The following is a 22,899-nucleotide window of genomic DNA, read 5'->3' on the forward strand; positions in this document are numbered from 1 at the left end:
CAACTTTGTCCTTGTTCCAGGGACCTTTACTGCGTGGTCCACCAGATGCCACACAGCTTTGCTGTAGGACATGCTCTTACTCTAGCTCCATTCTCCTTTATAATGGGTCATACTCATGGGGACCTCCAGTGATCCTGCAGAATACGGCTCTGCTCAAACAAAAAAATGAGGCTGAGACACACAGGGCTTAGACCAAGCAAGGACATTTAGGTGCAGTAAGGCCATGTGGCACTACACATATATGATAACTAGATTGAGGGTAAAGGTGAGTTTTAAACCAGGTGCACTTAGGGAGAGAACTGCAATAATTAAAGGATGACTTGTACCAAAGGTACAATTGTCGTGTAAAAAGTTAACCTGTCAAGCTAATATTAGTTTCCATTGTTGCACTTGTTTTTAAAGTTTTACAAACTTAAGAGCTGTCATTCATGTCTTGCTTGTATTACCTAGAAAGTAACTAACCTAAAACAAACATGCAGGTTGCTATTTAGATACTCATTCCAGGTCTATGACTCAATAGACTGCAATTCCTATTTCTTTATTCTCCTTTATGTGGCTGTTTGTATTTGGCATATTGGACTTCTCCAGCTTTATTAGCTGATCTAATTGCATTTACAGAGCTCTCCTTTCTGGCTTTCTTTGTGTCCACGCCAGGCAGCACATGAATCCAAACTTTCGTCTGTGCGACCCTTCTTCTCTCTTTGCCTGGGTTTGTTGGAATAACCACTAAAATCAGAAGTTCATATCCTCTTATTGAAAACATATCCATGGCTCGTTCCTTAAGCTCCCATCCTTTTTCTTCTTATCCCACAACATCATAGGAATCTGTCTCAGCAAAACTTATAGCAGTTTTATTTTTAGTATGCTCAGTCTAATACTGAACTTCTTATTAATAACACATGTAGAGCATTGTTTAACAATGTCTCTTCTCAGTGGAAAACAATTGAATATCTACACACATGTGTATAGATAACTGTTCACATGACAGAGAGAAGAATGGCTGCATAATATTATACTAAATAATGAACACACTTGTTCGTGCAGTGGTAGATACCATTGGTGGGAGCCTTTATTGTTTGCCAGAGTCTGGTTGTACACAAGGTACCATTTTATTGGATGTGTTTTAAATATAGCTAATAGTATATTTTTATGATGTTCAATCAGCTCAGTTATGCATTACTTAGAAATCCATAACGGCACATTCACACAAGTGCATTGCAGTAAATCAAATATTTTACTTTGCATTGCTACAATACATGGCAACAATTGGCACAGTGATGTGCACAGCAGTACCTTTGTTTTGAAAGCCACCCCAATGCACCAGTACAGCACAGCACAACAGAATTGAGTGATAGTACAGCACATTGTACTGATCTGAGCTATCTTATAGTGAACAGTGTTAAATAAAATGTGCTTGCCAAGTCTGACTCGCCGCATTGCCATGTGGCGAGTCCCAAACCAAGCTGCTCTGCCTAAATGCAGTCAACAAAACTGAAGTCACCTAATTGTGCTGTGTAAAACAGTTGATTTATATTTATTTAAACTCAGAATATTTGAATCAAATATTTTTCCATGAGCCTGACTTAAGAATACTCCTCCGAAAGCCAAAGGTAAAGGGCACCTTGAAGAAAACTTAGTAGCCACTTCTACTGATATCAGAGTTGGGCACAGAAATATCTTTGCAATTGTCTCGCACTATTTACTTAAACAGTCCTTTCAATTTACATCCATTTACGCAGTCCAATGTACTACATATTTTTTTGTAAAATGGAATCTGCTTTTAATGTATGTGGTCAGCTTTAGTCATTGCAGCTTTTCTGTTCCTGCAAAGTGAATTACGACTTTCTCCCTATTACATCAGTAATGATTGTATTTTGTAGTCATGACAAGAATCTTCCTCTCCTTGTTTCTTTTCTTGGATCAGGTCCTCACTCACAGCATACAACTTTAGACTAAAGTACATGAACTCTATTTAAAATTTGGCCACCTCAACTTCTTCTTTGATACGAATAGCCTTGAGGGTTCCAAAGCAATAAAACATTTTACAGAATCCAGATTCGGCAATGCTATATCTGTTTGGATACCGAATTTGGCCACTATTAATCTATGTAGGGGTTCACAGAGGGGTGATACCAGGTTCTTGAGAATCATTCATTACTGTTCACAGAAATTTTACAGTATGTTAGAAAACTTTTGTATGATGGAGAACCAATCCTGTATTATTCAGAAGATCATAGCCGATCAACTTTTGTTTAATTGGTTTTTTAACACTATTCTATATATAGTTGTTAGAAAATGAAAGTACACCCTATTTCAATGCAAAGGTTTTGCATATTATAACATAGCAAAAAGTCAACTGGTCCTTAGCAGGTTCTAAAATTAAGCAAATAAATCCTCAGATGAACAACACATACTATTATACACCAGCCCATTATTTATTTAACAAAGACTAAATAAAAATGCAAAAACAGTGTGTGATAAATAAAATATACCCTTACCAATTCCAAGGGAATTAGTAAGGTAGGTAGCAGACAGATCATCGGCAAGTATGACCACCTATAAACGCAGAAGTTTTGGTAGTTTGCTGGTTTGGAGAATTCAGGCGTGTGTTAGCACAATGATCTTAGAGGAAGCAATTGTTGGCAAATATTCTGTTATAAGAGCAATTTGTCCATCATTCTACAGTAAGAAAAATTATTCACAATCGGAAACAATTTGAAACAGCTGCCAATCTCCCCAGGAGTGAATATCCCAGCAAATCCCCACCACCACCACCACCTTGGTCAGATGATGCAATGCTAATGCAATGTTACTGGAAGTAACCTAAGATCTATTTCTCAGACCCAGGCCTTAGTTAGCATGTTAGACAGTAAAGATATTGACAGTAAAATTAGAAGCACACTGAACAAGTATGGCTTGTGGAAGAAAATCCATGCAAACACAGGGAAAAGTTACAGACTCCATGCATAGTTACATCAGTTAGGTTGAAAAAAGACTGGGGAAATAAACATATCCCAGAATAAAACCCTATAGACTTAGTTGACCACGAAGAAGGCAAAAAAACCTGCTTTATTTTTTTTTATGCAGATTGTGTTTTTGCCTAGATTCAAATCAGGGACACTAGTGCTGCAAGGAAAAAGTACTAGTCACTGAGTTTCAATGTTTGAGGAAGCAGAGTGCCTGGTGAAGCAGCTTTCTGTTGGCATTTTCTGGTTGGCAGCAATTCAGGTAATACATACAGATGTATGCATCGGATGGATTTCCGTTTTTGTTGCACAGATGGAGTCCAGAGAAGGTCTGTAATATTTCTACAGCCTATGTGGCTGAGACAGAATTTCCTGACTCCCCTGGACTGACTTAATAACGCATAAGTTCTTGCCTAATGCTCTGCTTACTATTTCACTGGGAAATAAGATGCTAAGTGTATTCCAGATTGCTGATTTATACCAAGCTTCAAAATAAACAGAGAATTGCATTCTGGGACATGGCGGTGGGTTTTGTTATTCCATATTCCATATATTTTTCACATATATTTTTGTAATTTTGTTGTTTATATTCGCGGTAGTTATATAGTGCACAGTACCTTTCAGAACACATAAAACTATTCCTATCACACCCTGCCCCATGAAGACTGTCATACTGAGTAGACACTTACTATGTGTTGGCTTTCAGTCATCTTGCCTCTTGGATATCCTGATTGCCCATTTGTCTGGATATGTAGTGATGGTTTTAGGTATAACTTAATTGGAAGCAGAAAAGCTGCTCTGTATCAATGTTACATTTCAATCATGTTGTGATACACTGCAATACAGGAACATAGCAATATAAATAGATGGCACTGAAAGCATCGTACTGCAACCCAACATACCATTTTAGCAATTTTCTGATCTGAATGGGCCCTAGGTATAACAAAGATCCCAATCACCCCCTTCCCTGAAAATACCTTCATATGTCATTATTCTACTCATCCATAATGATTGTCATCTTTGTTTAGGTATCATCCAGGGTCAGCGTCTACTTTCTGGACTAGATTGCTGTCCCAGTACATTTTCAGGGTACTGCTTAGGCACAGATAACATTTCTAGATTTCCATATAACATAGCAAATAATTACTTTTAGAATTCAGTTTAACAAATAGTTATGTTTTTTAATAAAATTATACTATTGTGTGTAAATTATGAAGCCATGAATTTTTTTAAAACTTGCAAAGTTACTAAGATGTCCACTTTCAAGTCCTTCAACTAAACTAGTTTATAATAAAGTTTATTTTTAGAGGTTCTTTAAAGTGGACTTTCACTGAGATATAGAATCTGCTTACTTTGACCACCATCCTCAAAAATTACACTTATCTTACTTACTGCTCTGCTGGGAGGATTCTTCTAGAACACAATGAACTGGGGTGTTCTTTCACAGGACTTCACCTGCTCTTCATTACACTGGAATCTACCTGCAACACAAAAACACCAATGTCAACAGAAGACAGAGATAAAGAAATGTAATTCTGTTTTTTTTTAAATATAAATTTGGAGTATTTTTTACCTACTAAATGTAGATGATTTGGGAAGAGGCCCAGAGATTGTAGGTCTACCTTCCATTTTAGTGGAAGGTCAACTTTAACATCTGTTCATATCCCCACAATGGTAATACACAGAATCCATGCTTTGTCTAGTTTAAATTGCCTTGCTTTTATCCACATCTTCACACCTTTACAATTAATTGTAAAGGCTCAGCTAACTTTGTCTGCCGAAGCTTGGCATTGAAGACACTAAAGTATGTGCAACTTTCTCCTTTGTTCATTTCATGGAAACAAGTTATGATTCCACCTTCCTACAATGCATGTCGGGAACTGAATTTATGGCTTTTGGTATGTGGCAGACATGCTCAAGTACGGCCGTTTCCTGTTATGAAATATTTTACACTTAATTTTACTAGTAAAAGCCTAACACTGTGAAATATCATTGGTCTAACCTCTCTTACTCAAAACACATTTGTCTGGACACAAATCATGTAAAACCACAAAGTAGTTTCTTATAAAAACAAAATGAGTTCACGTCACATTCTCAAAGTGAGCCCAGAAAGTAGAACTGCTGACCAGAGTATGCCGAAAATAATATGTTGTATAAATTATTCTTCTCAGACTGCCAGAAACTTTTACACTTTGTTATTGAGGAAAAAAAGGGAGGAGACCAAATGCTTTAGGGGTTTTATTAAAGGGAATCTGTCATAAAAGAAACGTGTAGGCTGGCATTGCTAATCTTTTGTAAATATAAACACTGACTGTTGTTCTGTTGCTTTGGGTCCGTTACTACCCCAAATGTAGAGGTGATGGCTTACTACTCTTTAGTGACTTGTGCTTGCTGCACTTATGGTATTTTAGTCGTTAATAACCAGGCAAATAGCATGTTCAATATTTGTTCAACCCACTGAATTAAAGCTGAAAGTCTGAAGTTCAACTGCATCTGAGTTGTTAAAATTAATTGTGGTAATGTACAGAACCAAAATTAGAAAAAAGTTGTCCAAATACTTGTGGATCAAACTGTATAAGCTCCAAGCACTGGAATTACTCTCTTCACCTCTGGCAGCTGAAATGTGTGGAAAGAAGAAGTTTAAAAGAAGGTGTTAGGGCTGCCTTTAAAGTTAACCTATGTACAAGTTCTCATTAAGGAACTAGTGCATGTCATAATGACATATCAGATTTGTACGACACTAATAAGACCATTCACACTGGTTTCTACAAGTTAGTACAATTTCATCTTGGGGTGGTGGGGAGGAAGCTCAGTAGAGGGGCTGTGGAATCTTGGACCTAATAGGGGTATTGTTTGATGAAATACATTGAAGATAGACAAGGCTTAATCTGACTCTGCTTGTGCACGGGTAGGAAGCACAGTAAACTAGTTGATCAGGATTGACAGTCATAGTGGAATGTGTAGCTGCAGGATAAAGTGGTGCTCCCTGTCCACATACTGGCTTTTGTAGGGGTTTCAGCAAATGTAGTAACTGATATAGGCAGGGATATGTTTGGGGGGGCATTTATTGGTATGGTATTGGTATGGAATTTATGGCTATTTTTGTGTTTCTGCCCTCACTTAGAAAAGCATCTGAAAATGCTCAATGGCTTGACAGTTTGGATCTAAATTATTAAAGCTCTCCATTGATAAGATAAATGATCATAGAAGAACCTGGGTAATCTACCAATCTGGGATGGATTTCCTTAAAATCAGTGCAATTAGTTTCAATCCTGGACCAGATCCATTCTAGGTTGGCTGGTTTGCTCATTGTCTCCCATAATAGTCTATTGTCTCCAGTCTTGGAGAGCTTTAATAAATCAGGCCCTTTGTGCCGGGTTCGTAAAAAGACACTTTGATATCATGTGCCAACTGTTAGCATTGATTATAAAGTTTATTTCATATCCATTTTTTATGACAATCTTTAAATATTTGCTAAAAGACTGCTGTAGACATGAATAAATCCAAGAAAAACAGTTTTCCCATTAGTTTATTGTGGGTCACTGATTTCTGTTACTAAGAAATATAAGTGTGGACAGACCTCTCCACCATGTCTTCCAATGGGAATTGATTTTGAAATTCACCTAAATGCATTGCACTTACATGTCATGTTTTGCCTCTTGCATACAAATGTAACTAAAAGAGTGATCACTAATTGCATTAGACAGCTAAATAGATATTACTGTTTAATTTTATATAAAAGCTGATTCTGTTTGAATCTTGCAAAGAAAGGAAGAAAACCTTCTCAACCTCCTCTTATCAGACGGTCATTAAAGCATGATACAATTTCCAGCTTCTTCCGCTGGCTGGTTCTAAGTCGCTTTTTCAACTTCCTCCGAGGCATGTTAGCGCTTCTGGAATGAAGACACGTGTTAATGGTTCACAAGACTGAGCAGAAGAATGGAAAAGGGCACAGTTATAATGTAAATGTACTCCATGCACAACGGCTTCTACATGAAAGATTAGAATTTTAAATCCTCATCATAAATCTCATATATCATATGCATGTATATGTGATAAGAAGGAGCTGCCATTGCCAATTCTTTATATAGGTTCAGGATGTATGCTAATGTCTTTTTGTCTGGTCTGCTATATGTGACCCTATTGGACACAGTCACCCCCTCTAATTGTCCTGGCTATCATTATCACAGTATAAAAAGTAATGTGAAATGTAGAATTAATTGGTTTCACCGAAACAGGAATAGAGGAGAACCTTTCAGTGAGGACACCTGTTTAAGAAGGAATTTCTTATTACTTTGGGCAGATTTCCTCCCACCTACTGTCGTGTTTCCAAGAAAATCTAAACAACCGGACAAAATTCAAATCTTTCCTATTCCATGCAAAATGTCAGCCTTTTTCATTCATTATTTTTATTCCTTGTTTATTCATCCGTGACATTTGTATATATGAATATTGGTGCTGTTGGTGCAGGCTTTTGTAGCCATGTACTGTCTGCGTGCACTGATGGTTGCAAGGCATTTCTGATGCAGACCAATCTATATATTATAGGATTGACACAGTGACAACACAGGAACACAATTAGAGACAGGGACAGAATATTGTTACCTTATAACAGGAGGTACCTAATCTAATTAAGGACTTTTATGTCAGTATACCAAGGTAATATATCAATTAATGCTGCAGATTTTTTGAAATTGAAGATGAAATATATTAAAGCTCATTTGAGATTTTGGTGATTGGGTTCACCATAAAACTATGTGACCATAACACTAAACCCACCACAGTTGCATGGCTGTCATTTATACAATCACCGAGTAGATAAAATCCAATAAATAACATAAAATATTCTTTGCTCTGTGATATAGATATTTCACAAATGTAATTATAGTTTGCATCGATGGTCCTGCAAGCTTTAGTAATAAATGTGACAAGTATAAAGCAACAAATTATCAATGTAGTAATTATTCTTCATTAAAAGTCATAGGAAGTTTGGAGTCCTCTTAGCTCACTAACACTGAAACTAGTTCAGGTCCTTAACTGACTGGTTCCACTCCATTCCTCCAGCTTGATGTGAAACCAGCAATGTTCCTGTATATTATTTTCCTGCAGTCAACAGTGACAACCATTGTTCAGTGTTGTGATGGGAAGAACATTTATCAGTTTTCCTGAATGTGTCTGTATGATATACAAATGATAAATAAACAGATCTTCAACCAATCAGCAAGGACCATAAAGTGTTAATCTCATCAGCAAAAATCATATATACTTGATTATGACATTATGATGGTTTTGTGGAAATAAAATAACAGTTTTATACTTTGCCAATTCACACATATGCATTGTAGTACTATGGTAAAACATTTATTTTATATTGTAATCAGTCGTGCATACCTCTACCATCTGCTACCTCCAGAGGAAAAACTTGGACCTCCTGTATGAGCAGCATAATCACCTATTGCCTGTGACATAAGGTTAGGCTGTAGCAATAGCACGTGGGAAGTGGGGCGATAAGTGGGCATTAGTGTACATGGTAATCGGGATGAGTTGATGCCATGCCCCCACATACTAGCTTTCAGAAAGTTAGTATTGTGTCAAACCATAGCTTGCTATCCAACCACATTATTAGTTCATATTGCAATGCTTTCAAATTAGCCTGTCATTAGTCATTTATTCCATTTTTCAAAGGAGTCTAGTTCAGAGTCACTCCTAGCTTTATAACTCTTTATGATATATTCCAAAGGTTGAAAACATTTAAAAATCCTTCTGAGCACCGTTTCGTATGCTAATCACATGCTTTTTCAAAGCATTGGGAAAGCTTACGATTAGCAAGTGAAACGGCCTTCAGCTGCATTTGAAATTTTTTTAACCATCGGAATACTGTATATCAGTCATTCTTTGCCTTTTTAACATCACTTCCAGGTCTTCAGGGAGCCCCTGCTATATATACTATATTCACAATAGTACATTAGCGATCATTGGGAAGAATCCCTCCTACATTGTTGTCCAGTGGGAGGAACGTCACTTTTCCCGATGGCCAAAGCTATCATTGGTGTCACGTAAACTAAGCTGAGAAGCACAAATTGCTCATTGCTTAAGGAACCCTTAGCAACCTCTGGAGGAACCCAAGGTTTCAATGTAAACCTGGTTGGAAAACACAGCCATATGTAATGAATAGGGTTTAGCGAGCTGCTCTCTGATTGGCTGAGAAAAGCTTTAACCTCTAGTGCCCGGGATAGCAAACAGGATTCCCAGAGCTGCAAGAATGATTGCAGCCCTGAGAATCCACTGCGATCCCGGGGCACTAGAGGTTAATTAACCTCTAGTGCCCAGGGATCACAGTGGAACTGAAGAAGAACTTTTAATGGAGTTTCTCCATTGAGAGTTCATCTGTAGTTCAGTTCCAACGGTGCCTGGGCTGTACTTTTCAGCCCGGTGACCGTGGGAACTGAACTGCAGATGAATTCTCAATGAAGAAACTCCATTCAGAGTTCATCTGCAGTGGAACAGTGTGCGATGCCCGGGGCACTAGAGGGCTGGTAAACAGGAGGATACCTAGGGAATCGTGTGAATCCTCCTGTTATAATTTCCTCGACCTTCCGATAGTTTCGCGAAATTGGTTCGCAAATTTCCATCCCTAGTAATGAAGAACCATGAAGCTAGGAGTGACCCCCAAACAAAACTTTTTAGAAAGATGGATGAGATTGTTATTAAATAATGGGTGAACACCAGGATTTGGGCAAGGTTTATCCCCTTTGCTTTAGCTAACAAAAGGGGCATCAGGGGAGCAAAAGAAGTTAATAAAAAACCCAAAAAACAAAAATGTAATTTAGTGTGGCTTACCAGTCCTTAGATGTGGGCTTTCTTGTCCCTATATTTTTACCTGCTGATTCTGCCAGTAGCACATATGTTGAGTTCACTGTTAGGATAACTAAAATTTTTAGACTTATATTGAATTGCATGCACCAAAAATAAATCACACTACATCTGTGCCAGCGTCTTCCCTTGTAGACCTGGATTTCTGTGTATAAGTAATGCTAAACCCCTCTTACATTCCCTGGGACCCCTATACGAGAAATGGGTAGAAGGTCATGGCCATGCTTATGGCAACTAACTATTTGTCAACTTGGTGGTTTATATTGCACTTGACAATGTCTTTGCAGAGCATCTTGCCCTCTTTTGTTCATACTTACCTTCACTTTGTTGTCGAACCAGTGTAATGTTATCTTGTTGCTGCTTGCCATTGATGGCATGCAAAATTCTGGTGCATTTTGGGTAAATTACTACATTCATAGCAGAGTTTTCTCCTTCATGCAGTATTACAGAAAAATGATATAAAGTATGTTATAAAAGTATGCAGTGCTAAAATGGACACAATACACAGCTAGGGACTGCTTGGGTACTTGGGTACTGTAATCAACAGTCCACAATAGGTCACATTTAGCAAAATCATTTAAACAATCTGAATTTTTTGGGATTTCCATTTACTTATATTTCCATTACAAAAAAATTTGAGCTGCTAGTAGGAGGCTGAATTTTATACCGATAGAATTATTCTACATACATATCAAACAGAGAGATGGGATGGTGCCGCTTGTGCTGGCGTGAAGTTGCTGAGATGAAGCATCTCTTGAAGTGTTGTGTGATCTGATTGTCCCTGGCAGGGTTAATAAAGCATGATTACGCTCTCGCTGCTCTTCTTCCATTGCCCCAGGCTGCTGAAGACCGGTACTGTGTATGTTAGAATTCAGAATGGAGAATATACTTTTCAAACTACAAGAAGAGGGGAGTTCAGTTTGTATTTCTGAGCAATAACATACAATTAAGTATTTACAACAACAGAACTCAATTGAGATCATTGCCATTTGAGCTGATAGCCCACTGCCACTAGATTTTTGGGTTGTGTTTTTGATTATTTTTAGGGTTTTTGTTTAATATTTATAATAATATCTAAAAAAAATGTTGATGTAGTTTAATGGCACATTGACATTTAAGGCAAAATGACTGTTTTTTTTATTTTTGCATCCCATGCTACCAACACACCAAGATCCATACTACACTGTTTCTCCTAAACGTCCTAAATGTAGGTCCTGTATTAACCAATATCAAAGCTTACACATGATTAATCTGCTTCTACATTTCTGACACTTCTGGAAGGGGAGAACGTCACATGCTCCCCCCATACCTGCAAATATTGGGTATTTTTCAGTGGCTCAGCAGAAAAATGAGAAGGAGTAGCAGAAACTTTAATTGGTTCCTCTACTGGTGAGGATTTTGGTGTCTTAGTTGTGTCTTGTTGAAAGCCTACTCTAGCTTGTTGTAAATTGTTTGCTGACACCACAGCAGCACTTCCGGCATATAGTATGGACTGTGTGTGTTATTCAGTACCACAGATGATCATTGCCAGTAATCCCAAACTTAAGTTAAGCTCTTCAATTTTGTACTGTTAGTACCTGAATTTGGTTGGTCATCAGCCACTTGCACTCTCTATACAACAGATCTCGGACTGAGACAGTGAGAAGTAGTACAAGTAGACAGTCAAGTTTTTTCAAATCTATGAAATCAGTAATCAGTTATTGATGTTGTTCTCCATGAGAGCAATGGCTGGTAAGACATTGGATTTGAATGACCTATGTAATATTAGGAATTGCTTCAATATTACGGATTTGAGAAATGCAAGGATGGAGCTCTGCCATGAAAACAATAATTATTAATAATATTATTATTATTATTATTATTAGTAAACAGGATTTATATAGTGCCAACATAATACGCAGTGCTGTACATTAAATAGGGGTTACAAATGTCAGATACAGACAGTGACACAGGAGGAGACGACCCTGTCCAGAAGAGCTTACAATCTAGGAGATGGGGGAAATAGCAAACAATAGGACGGGAGATATGGAATTTTGAGTGATTAGTGAGAGTTTAGGGGACAGAAGAAGACGGGTAGGCAAGTTTGAAATGATTAGTTTTGAGTGCTCTTTTAAATGAGCAGAAAGTGAAAGTGGTAGCAAGCCAAATAGGACAAGGAAGATCATTCCAGAGAGTTGGGGCATCTCTAGAAAAGTCTTGGAGCCATGTGGGTGACTAGGTTATGGGTGAGGAAGTTAACAATTGTCAATAGTTTGCAAAATGATTTACCTATGTGCTAGTAACTATGCATGCAGGAAACATCAAATGACCCAACTATCGCAAGGCAAACTCAGACCTGTCTTATTGCTCATTTGTTTGGGCTGTGCATGGCCAGCTGAAGATCCCAGTTGGGTTTTCCATCATCTTTTTTTTTTTGTTGCAGTAATGATTTTCTTGGCCAACTAGAGACCTGACAAGTGCCAAAGTAAACTTTGCCTTTCCATGAGCACCCTAAAGGAGCTGATCTATAAACAAAAATTGTTGAATGAGCTATAGTTATACCAAGATTGTTCAGCTGATAGATCTTCCTATTGCTTTCCCACAGTTATAGGTTTAGGAGGACAGAAGGATTTGCAAGCACGATTTAATTGCCCTTAGGCACAACTCTTCCCTGACACCACATAATAATCTTAAATGTTTGCCAAGAACATTTACCTTGAGGAAGGGGAGACAGTAAGGCTCTCAAAAGGTATTTTAATGGTGCTTACAGGCATAAGAGGATATTACCTAATAATTTTGACAAAATGTGGCAGTTTTTGCTACAATTCTGGTGAAATGAAAACAATCATTTTTGCTTATTTCTCCTGGATAGTTACAGTTGATCCTGACTGAGCTTTCATGGGAATGAGTCTGGCAGAGTTGGGTTTTCTTGATTGATTAGGTTGATTAAGTTGATCGGTGTTGCGTATAAATGGAACCAACATGGATGTTGGCCCTATGTTTGTAAGACTATTTATTTATAGTCTATAGGCAGCTTTATCTGTCTCACCAAATATTCCACCAAAGTCCAATTAGTAGGTCAACCTCTGGACCCATAGGCATGAGATTTCTGCTTGATCTGTAAAAAACAGCTAGAGCAGGCGACCGTCATTTCTTAGGAGAGTAATTTAAGCCATAGGGGGCTGTGTGTATCTATGCTGCCAGTGTGTGATAAAAGGCAGAACCGGTCCCTGTTCCCTGAGCCTAGACTGAATGTACTTTGGAGATCAAGGAGGGGTGAGGGAGGCAGGGCTGGAATGGGAGGAGAGAATTCAGAGTATTGTATAGAGGTTGAAGGAAATGAGACAACCTCTCTTTCTCTTTCAGTCTTTTTTTTTTCAAAGTCTATCTGACTCCAGGCTTTCTAGCAAATGTTTCTGCTTAAAGACTTAGCTGGACTGTGTGTGTCTGGGATCACTTGTACTCTCAGATTGCAGTGTGTCTGCATTGTAAACCTTGGCTGCTGCCTCTCTACTGGTCTGTTTTAATTTAAGCTGCTGCTCTTGGTCCTCATTCATTCATTCAGAGAAATATGGAACAACTGTAGGAAAACCCCAGGAATTCAATGAGAGGTGGATGCCGCTTTACCTGTGCCCTGTTGCAAGAAGAAAGTGGCTTGCTGGATAAGCCTTCTTGTACCTATTGTTGGGGGATTCTGGGTGTTTGCTGGACCAACTTTGAATAGTTTGGAGAAACCAGAGGACAGTCAGCTATTACAGTGATCAAGGTAGGCTATAATGAAATGCTTAGTATCCTGGAATGATTTTACTCTTCTTTTACATTGTTGCAAACTTTAAAGACCCAAATTGAGCACCTCAATGCATGTACAGAGTTCATTGATCATACCACATTTCCATTTAACACCCCATTTCTTCATATATGGAAGAATTCATTTCAAACTATATTAAAAATGGACAACCGAGACAAACCAAACTATTTGAAATCTAGTGAATTCAGGGAACTGCATTTCTATTTGTGCAAATACAAGTTTTCCATATAGATAATAATGCGCAGATAGATTTTCCTGATTTGCACAGATTCATTTAGCTTGCCAACTTGCAATTAGGATCCACAGGGTAGGCAAATGTGCAGGAATGTATTCAGATTATTGAAAATTTGCAGCTCAGAAACGACTTTTCCTCGATCCATGGATCCAGTATTACATATTACTCTTGATTAACTACTTGTGATCCAGGCGGTTTAAGCAGCCAATATTGTGATATCATTTCTAGGGACATTTTTGTTGAGGTATCTTAACTTGGCACCTCTACCAGACCATGGGGGTGGGGGCAGAGTAGCCATCTGTGATGTGTTTATTTATTTTATTGGAAGTACTTCCCCTGCATTATAAGTGCTGCCCTTCATAAAATATACATTTCAAAGACTTAAAGAGTTTTAAAAGGTGATAATAATTTCAAAGAATATGTGGATGAGATAAGAATTTTAATGAACGTTTGAAACCCAGTGAAAAAATTTCCAGCCACATAACCAGGCTGGCACATAAACCATTTGGAATCAGGGACATTTGGTGTCTATGCCTATAAAGTATGTTTTATTTCTGATTGTTACCTTGCTTTCATTCCAAATTCTGTATTCTGCATTGATATCAGTGGCCAAGCTATATGGCTTAACTGAGAAATAGAATAAAACAGAGTCCACCTGGTCTGGTTGTGGTGTTTGTCAGGGGTTCTTGGATAAGAAGAACTTGTACCAGGATTACAGTTGTTTAGCAAAGGAAACATTTCATTTGTGTGTTTGGCTTTTTCTGGGCCAACTTTATATTGTATGTAAAGCCTGCTTCTGACACATTAAGTGATAATAAATGTAACATTTGTCCCAAAATAAGGAGGTGATGATAAATCTTCCAATGGGGAAATCAGTTCTGATGACAACTGCCTAAAAGTAAACTTCCCCTCTTTGGGGAGACCTCCTTTCATTTCCTGTTGAATTCCCAGGACTAGATAAAGGGAAACTCCTCACAGGCACACATAGTAAAAAAAAATCGATTGACAATAGTGCATGGTGTTTGGGTACCATAATTCAGAGGCATTGAACTGGGAGAGATAATATAACGATTCCTAAGCCTTCAATAGATACCTGAAGGCAACCATTCATGTTTAGTCTATAAAGGAGGTAGGGAAGGAAAAATACAGATACTTTGGCCCTGGCTTATTGGGAAAAACACACATAATACTTTTTTTTCATCCCTGATTGATTCTTCTACTGGAAAGTCTAAGGGTTTGTTATGTTGCCCCATAGATATTGTGGCAATGTGGACAATACATCCTAAACATTAACCTTGTCATTTAATGTATATGGCCATCTTTACTTTTCTCATACCCTAGTTTTCTGCTACCTCTTCTACGTTCATTCATTTTCTCCTGTTCCCTGGAAGAGATTGGGATTCTGTGGAATGTATTGTGTTACTCATGATTTCATCTGATGAATGTGCTATAATCTCACTGAGAATGTCCAGATATCTCTTAACAAAGCTGCTTTATCTTGTTTGGGAACACCAATTCTTCCACTTTCCTTATATCACTAGACAGACATTAATATTATTAAACAGTATTTATATAGCGCCAACATATTACGCAGCGTTGTACATTTAATAGGGGGTGGGGAAGCCACTTAAGAAATGCAAAGTTGAAGCTGAAGAAGAACATGTATTTGGAATAGATGTAGAATTTTCTTACAATCGAAGGTACTTCTATCCCATGACTTTCATCACAAATCCAAAAACTTAAAAATGTATGTGTAATTTAAGGTGAGGGGGCATGGCTATATAAATAACTTGATTCCCTTGGGCCAGCTGTACTTCCAGATCCCCTGCTTTATAGAACAGATGCAGTGTAGAATTTTAGAGCTTTTTAATCCAAACTTGCATACAGCTGCTTCAGTCTAGCTGGCCATGTATTTAAAATTATCCTAATGTAACTATCTGAATTATTTCACTATATTATTTTCTTTACATTAGAAATCTGTCTGAGAGTGGGATTGCCAGCCTGCACACAGAAAAAGCTCTACTGTATTGTACATTTGTTTATGGTCAGGTAAATGTGTTTTAGGTGCTAGGGGAGCATGGAGAGGTTTTAAGGTGGGCGTGCAACTGAAGAAGGTTACAGAGGGCTATTGGAGAGGGTTACCTGGATGGGTTACAGAAGGTCATTGACCAAACAGAATTACAAATCTTGGGAGGTAAAACATGTCAGAAATATCTGTTTCAATAAGTGTTTGGGTAAGTTCTGCATTGAGTATTGGAATGTTGTGGCTGAAGAGTTTAGCACATTTTACCACCAGGGATTTTGACATGGGTGATGCTTATTCTAGGCCTACAGTACTGGTTGGGTCCAAGACAAAAGCAAACTTTGTACTCACCAGTGGGAGCTTTTGATGACCCCCCATGGGCACGGGGGATTATACACTCTCCCACTAACAGGAATAACATGCAGAGGGTTCCAAGTCAGTATTATGATCGGGAAGCTGCAGAGTGCTATGGTCAATAAATGGGGTTAGCATTTATATCACAAAAAATAGTACAGCGTAGGTATTCTCTTGATCTGTAGACCAAGTTGTGTCATTTCACAATACATTTCTTGTGAGAAATGCTAACTACTTTATAATAAACTATCTATATTTTACTAGTGCCAGATGTGGAGGAACATCAAGATGGGTTTGATAGGATCATTTGGGTGCGAAATGAAGGAGGAACCCCCTCTTTTACTCCTATTCTTCTAGGCTACTCAATTGAAGAGGTTGCATGGGATTCAATCCACTGGAATAATAATTATAATGTGGCAGGAAATATTTAGAGACAGTCTGAAAGCAAACAGCTTCTTACTGTGACCCAACTATCATACGTGTACCCTGCATTAAAATGCGTAAACGATTTAAACAATTTTAAATAAATAGTGAAAATGCAGTTACAATGTGTGCAACTACATCAGCAGATCAAGTGTCTAGCATCAGGATTCCTGTGACCAGAAGGTCCTTTTGTGTAATTGTATAATTTACCTGCAATCTTCCAAAGTTAAAATGAATGTTGTTAACTTTATCCCATTCGAGATCTGCTGTAGTAAATTTTCAGTGACGTTTCCTCCTAATGAAGGAGTGTGCCTCCCTCTGCTCTGTAGAATTATCTCCTGTCTTTCATTTGTTTGCCTTAATGGGCTGGCCTTTCAAGACAAGCAGGAATATGAATTACTTTTTGTTCCACGCCACGTGTATTTGTAGCTTAATACGTTCAGAAACTTATAGAGATTTTCTTGGAGTTCTGCAATCTGTTTAGAACGCTTTCCTGCTCAGTTATGAATTTATATTACATTTGAGCTACTTTTTAGAGTAGAGATGTTTGTTTGTGTCATTTTAATGTTTGTTTTTTCTCCAGATATCATTTTTAATGCATTGCATTCACTGTACTGGCATCTCTCTGGACAGAGAATTATTGTGTATGGATATTCAGAGTGATTTTCTCTTAGTGTAGCTCATTTTAGTGTGTTTAATATTATATTTATATATAAATGTGTGTGTGCATATATATATATATATATATAGGTATATACACTTGGCCCTGATTTATGAAAGCTCCCCAAGGCTGGAGAGAATACACTTTCAGAAGTGAAGCTGGGTGATCCAGAAAACATGGAATGGATTTTTAAAAATCATTTGCTATTTGCTAGCAAACGTTTTGAATCCTGGACCCGATCCATTCCAGGTTTGCTGGATCACCCAGCTTCACTGATGAAAGTGTATTCTCTCCAGCCCTGGAGAGCTTTCATAAATTAGGGTCAGTGTGTGTGTGTGTGTGTGTGTGTGTACAGCTGGGTGAGACACAAGAGTGGATTATCATTCTGCATTATCATCTTTGCGAAGATTTCCCAATCACGGGTGGGGTAACAAAATTTAACATTTATGATTGCTCATAATTGGACTTCAGAATTTCACTTCATTTGCTAAGCTAAGTGTGTTCACTGTTTCATTTTTTTTTTTATTTGACCGTTTCTTTTCTGATTGCATTTTCTATCTGTTATTAAACATAAAATATGTTAATGGGGGTCTAGGGTATCAGAAAATAATTTAAACATCCATAAGGGGACAGGTATAGTTTTTGTCCTGGAGTGACAATGCTTCTCCTATGTGAATAAAGCACAATGAGTAAGTGTTGTCGCCCATGGAGAGCATGTGTGGTTTTAAAAGGATGACCAATGCAGCCACCCCATCTAAGAACTGGAAAGCTGCAAGATATCACATTTTTGTTTTTTGGTTAGATAAATATTAAAGTAGAACTACATACTTTTCCAAATACTTGATCAGGCAGGTCATTACTGCATAAAGGGACAGGCAATGCCCTTTTTGCAATAATGTGTCTTACGTGCCTGATTGCTCTGGATTTCTGGTGACAAAGCTAAATTGCAAATGTACAACTACGTGTAACAACACACTTATTAATAAGATCTAATAGACATAAATGAGGGGCAACTGTGATACTAGAGTCTAAAAAAGGGTCATGTCAAATAAGCAAGTTTGTTGTCACTGAAATTCATTTTCCCTAATCATTATTTTCCCTGCCAGTGAAATGTTGCTTAAACCAATCACTAGCAGGGAAACAGCAACGGGATGGCACATAGCTGGTATTGGCACTGACAGAGGCACTGCACAGGATAATGTATTACTGAAGTTTGGCAGATCAGTAACAAACTATTGCCAGCATGGGAATGATCTATGTGAATACGCCTTGAGGTCCAAGAAAGGGCCACCTGTGAGCTATGGGGGCCCTTTCCTTGCTTTAAACTATCCAATATACTGAATTTAAATTAACCACAGTTTCAATTATGATTTCAGTTTTCAGGGAGAAAATGTTAAGTATTTTCTTCAATCCCCTCTGGTGTAATGTTTACAGTGAATCCATATGTTAGAAGACATGTTAGAAAACCTCCGACATATGGTCCATGCAGCCATCTTATGTAATGTAAACCCAGATTTGTAAACCTGAGAAGGGGGTTTTCTGCTCTAAATTAGGCTGTGGTTTGATTGCTCCAATCTGCCTGTCAGGGGCCCTCGTGTTTCCTCCTTCCTCCCCCCAGCACACCTCTCCCTATCAGGTTACATCAGGAATAGTTGGGAAGTTTTGCCCTGCTCATGGAAGCCTCTTCCTTCCTATATGGCCAGAACACATCCACCAGCACAGCTCTTAATCTTATCTGCTGCAGTCTTTGAACCTCACAGTACTACAATTGTCAGTTCATTGACAGTGATAAGGAAAGCTTCCTCTGATAGGAAACAAGTCTGGCTCTTCTCCTGTTAAAATAAAGGTTTAAAGAGGTCCTGTTGCTGCTCAAAGTGATATTATATGTTATAGGTAACAGCTAAGCTGCATACAGATCTAAAATTTCTGACTATAAGGCTATGTACACATCTCAGATGATTCCTGTCCCATTATTGCCTTAGACGAGAATCTGTCGTTTGTACATCATTTGTCCACAGTCGTTCATGGATCAGTCCAGGCGGATCCATAAAGGACGAACGACTGCAATACAAGTAAAGCAGGAGAGTGCAGCCGGTGCCGCTCACTCGTTCTCCTCCCTTCCTTCTCTATAGAACAGAACACAGCTGTATGTACAGAGCTCGCTCATGTATCCTTCATTATTATTTCAGGCGAAAGGATCGGGAAAAATCCTTTCCGAAGACAAAAATCTAACACGTGTAGATTGTAGTTAACACACCACTGCTCAGTTCTATGGGGAAGGATGAGCGTGGAGCATTCTGGTACATCCTCATCTATAGGGTATGACAGCAGTTGTCCCCGTTCAGCAGTGTAGATGTCCGGTGACTGCTCTACACATATATATTGTTTGTCTTGGGTGACAGTTATCTAAAGTTTGTACATAGTTTAAAAACAGAACTAAACTAATCTCCCCTTGCTCCCTTGGCAGTGCTGACCTTTTTGTTTCTGGTTTCAAGGCCTTTGCTAATCTTGATTGGCCAGGCAGGAATGACATAACTCCACTATAACGTAGTTTTAATATTGTACTTCATAGTGGCAATTAACATGAATTACATGTTGAATTTGCTCCCAATGCGCCACAACTCTGAATTGGACAGACCTGCAAAATGCACTTAATGCTTAGTGCTTAATGCACTGCAATATGTGGGTGGGATCAATGTTGCAAATATGTCTGCATTTTAGGCTTCTGCACAACAAAACAAAGTCTACCCTGAATTCAATGAATGCTTTTGGGTGGACTTAGCCCTTTATACTGTAATCATTACTGCCCTTACCTTTTAAAAAATTACATTCACCAGCTATCTGCATAACACAAGCCCAATGTAAGCAAAAACTGCCATTGCTTCCCGTGTCTTGGGATTTGGAGATTTAGACTAGCCCTAAGTTCATTTATAGAAAAACACATAGAAATTTGTTCCCATTCACATTTGTGGCAGCAGTGCGTGACGGAACATGCAGGAGCAAGCCGTATAAAGTTTCTCACACAACACATATCCAACACGCAGCCTGACACACTGCAAGCCACTCATGTCATTTCAATTTTGCAGCCTTGTCTCTCTCTCCATATTCTTTAGAATAGGAAGATTTCCACTGGGGTTCTTAGTATAATATTCACACTTTATACAGCGCTGATATACAAAATGTGGGGCTTACCTCCACTTTTAGGAACCTGTGAGACAGTGGTTCACTTATTGCTATTATTAACCTATAAGAATTAATCAATACTGATCTGTTTTTGCTGCTTCTATTGTCAACTTTTCTCGCCTCCATCATGGATCTCTACAAATAAACATGTTCTGATTAGAGATACATTAAGTTGATGTTTTGCTGTGAACCCTATGGAAGAGCTTACCCAACATATCACTGGAAATGGATCTTCCTAAAATCAAGAATCAAGACACAAGATGGCATAGTTTTGAAGCAAGCCTATAATATATTGAGATGCTACCTTAAACTTACTTTTAGTACTGCACATTTTCAATTACTTTCACCTGAAATGATCATGTAAGGTTGTTTCAGTTGACAGTTTGGGGATTATGTACAGGTTTCTGAGCTCTCTACCACCTAGACTGTTCTGGGAATAAATATGAGACAACGCAGTGCATTGCATACCAATATCGTCATTAGCTGGAAGTTATTTGTAATCCAGTTTCACAAATCACTAACAACCTCTTCTATTATATGTATTGGGGACACTTGAACACCTTAGATTTTCATACAATGATTGCTTTGGACAACAAAAGATAGGGCAGCCTTTCTTAAACTTTTTGCCCTAGAGGAACCTTTGAAATAATTTTCGGTGTCAACAAACCCGTTTTAAAATGGAATCATTGATGGTCAAGGGAAGAACTCCCACTCTGGTCAGAATACAACTCCTACTGATAGCCTGAAAGAGGATTTTTGTCATATTGCTAGTTTTGCCCAGTGGCCTGGGATCCTGGATTTTGTTGTCACCATCAAATAGAGGGTCAGTCAGCTGCAACTTAAGTAACCCATAGCAACCTCTATATCAGGAGAAGGACCCCGCTTGGGGGGGGCGCACCAGTCCCCAATACCCATCACAGGCTCAGGACGGTGGGCAGGTTCTGGCATCCTGACGTCACTTTGGGGGGAATTTCTTCCCCTTTGAGTGACACATGGCTCCCTACGGATGCGCGGGTCAGGGTCCTTGCATTTAGTGGTCTGTGAGCTCCGAAAGGTTGGGGACCACTGCTCTAGAGGAACCCTGGTTGAGAATAGGTGATCTAGAATGTGTATAGACCATATCTTTACAAGCCTACAAAGTCTTAAGCTGCGTACACACGGCAAATTTTTCTCGCCCGATAATCGGTATCGGCCAATTATCGGGCGAAAATCTGCCGTGTGTACAGTCGGTCGTCGTCCATCGTCCGACGACCGTCCTGGCGGATCCATGGACGATGGACGACGACCGATCCTAATGAAAGGGAAGGGGAGAGCGCGCAGCAGGGTGCCGCTCCGTCGCTCTCCCCCTCCCCTCTCCATAGAGCATGAACGGTGCTGTATGTACAGCATCGTTCATGCATCGTGCAGTCTTTTCTCGTTGGAAAGGATCGTGAAAGATCCTTTCCAACGAGAAAAATTGCAGGTGTGTATGCAGCTTTAGAACAAAGCAATTGTATCACTTTTGAAAAAAATTATTTTTTGTAATATTAAAAGCAATCCATGGGCTGCAGGCAAGTGACTATGAAAAGACAGAGATGATCCCAGCTAAAGAAACATTTCAGTCAAACAATGATCAGACTGTAGCATTGTAGCTGCAGCCATGACAGATCTGTCCCCTGCCCACAACCCATCACTGCGAAGGCAACAGGATTTACATGATAGTGTCATATCTGAGCTCAAACCTCAGTCCAGGCAGTAAATGCTGTCACTGAAAGATACCTCAATAAAGGCAACTATGTCATTCTGTAGTGGAAAGCAGATAAAAGCTTTGACATATGGGGTACTTTAATCTCTGCAAGATATAATAATTATTTATTTTGTATTACAATTATACTTTACCCAGCATGCATTTAACTTGAAAGAAATATCTGATGCCAGGTTTGCTGAAAATGTTCCTGTGGACCAAACATGCAAGAAGCAGCCACACTATAATTTTCAACTCCAATTGCCTCCTGCTTTTTTTTTAACCCCAGAGTCACTAAAGCAGAGCACTGTGGTATGTTAATTGCAAACATCTTTGTGGGTACTGGCTTTATTCAGTCCCAACTCCTGTGCCGTAGAATTAATTAGTAGGGTCAACTATGGTGGGGAGAGGTGGTCACTGATAACTGTGCTGATCTTTTATGGGGTTCATCATAGACCAAATACAGGCATCTGGAGGTGCAAAGTATTTTAAACAGAGGCTATACTTATATTTTATAGATAGTTACCTGAATATCAATTTTCTGAAAAGAGCAACGGACAACTAAGAATAGCAGACCAGCATAAATTACCTAGGATGTTTTCCCGTGAAATCGTTCAGAAGTTGAAAGAACGCTTTGTAGAAAATTTAGGTTACATTTCTGTATGACATCC

The 22,899-nt window shown here is 38.6% G+C and overlaps 1 protein-coding gene across 2 annotated transcripts in view; it reads left to right on the forward strand.

Moving 5' to 3' along the window:
* Nucleotides 1–22,899, forward strand: part of EVA1A (eva-1 homolog A, regulator of programmed cell death) — a 160,653-nt gene that overhangs the window by 105,020 nt on the left and 32,734 nt on the right. The window contains exon 1 of one of the 2 annotated variants that reach the window (XM_072407443.1): nucleotides 13,160–13,584. The exons of the other annotated variant lie outside the window; for it this stretch is intronic. The gene's annotated coding sequence lies outside the window, so the exon portion shown is untranslated. Of the gene's footprint in view, nucleotides 1–13,159; nucleotides 13,585–22,899 lie in introns of those variants that run through there. 2 annotated transcript variants of the gene reach the window in all.

Source organism: Pyxicephalus adspersus, chromosome 4 (assembly GCF_032062135.1).
Source record: "Pyxicephalus adspersus chromosome 4, UCB_Pads_2.0, whole genome shotgun sequence".
In the NCBI taxonomy this organism is placed as follows: Eukaryota; Metazoa; Chordata; class Amphibia; order Anura; family Pyxicephalidae; genus Pyxicephalus; species Pyxicephalus adspersus.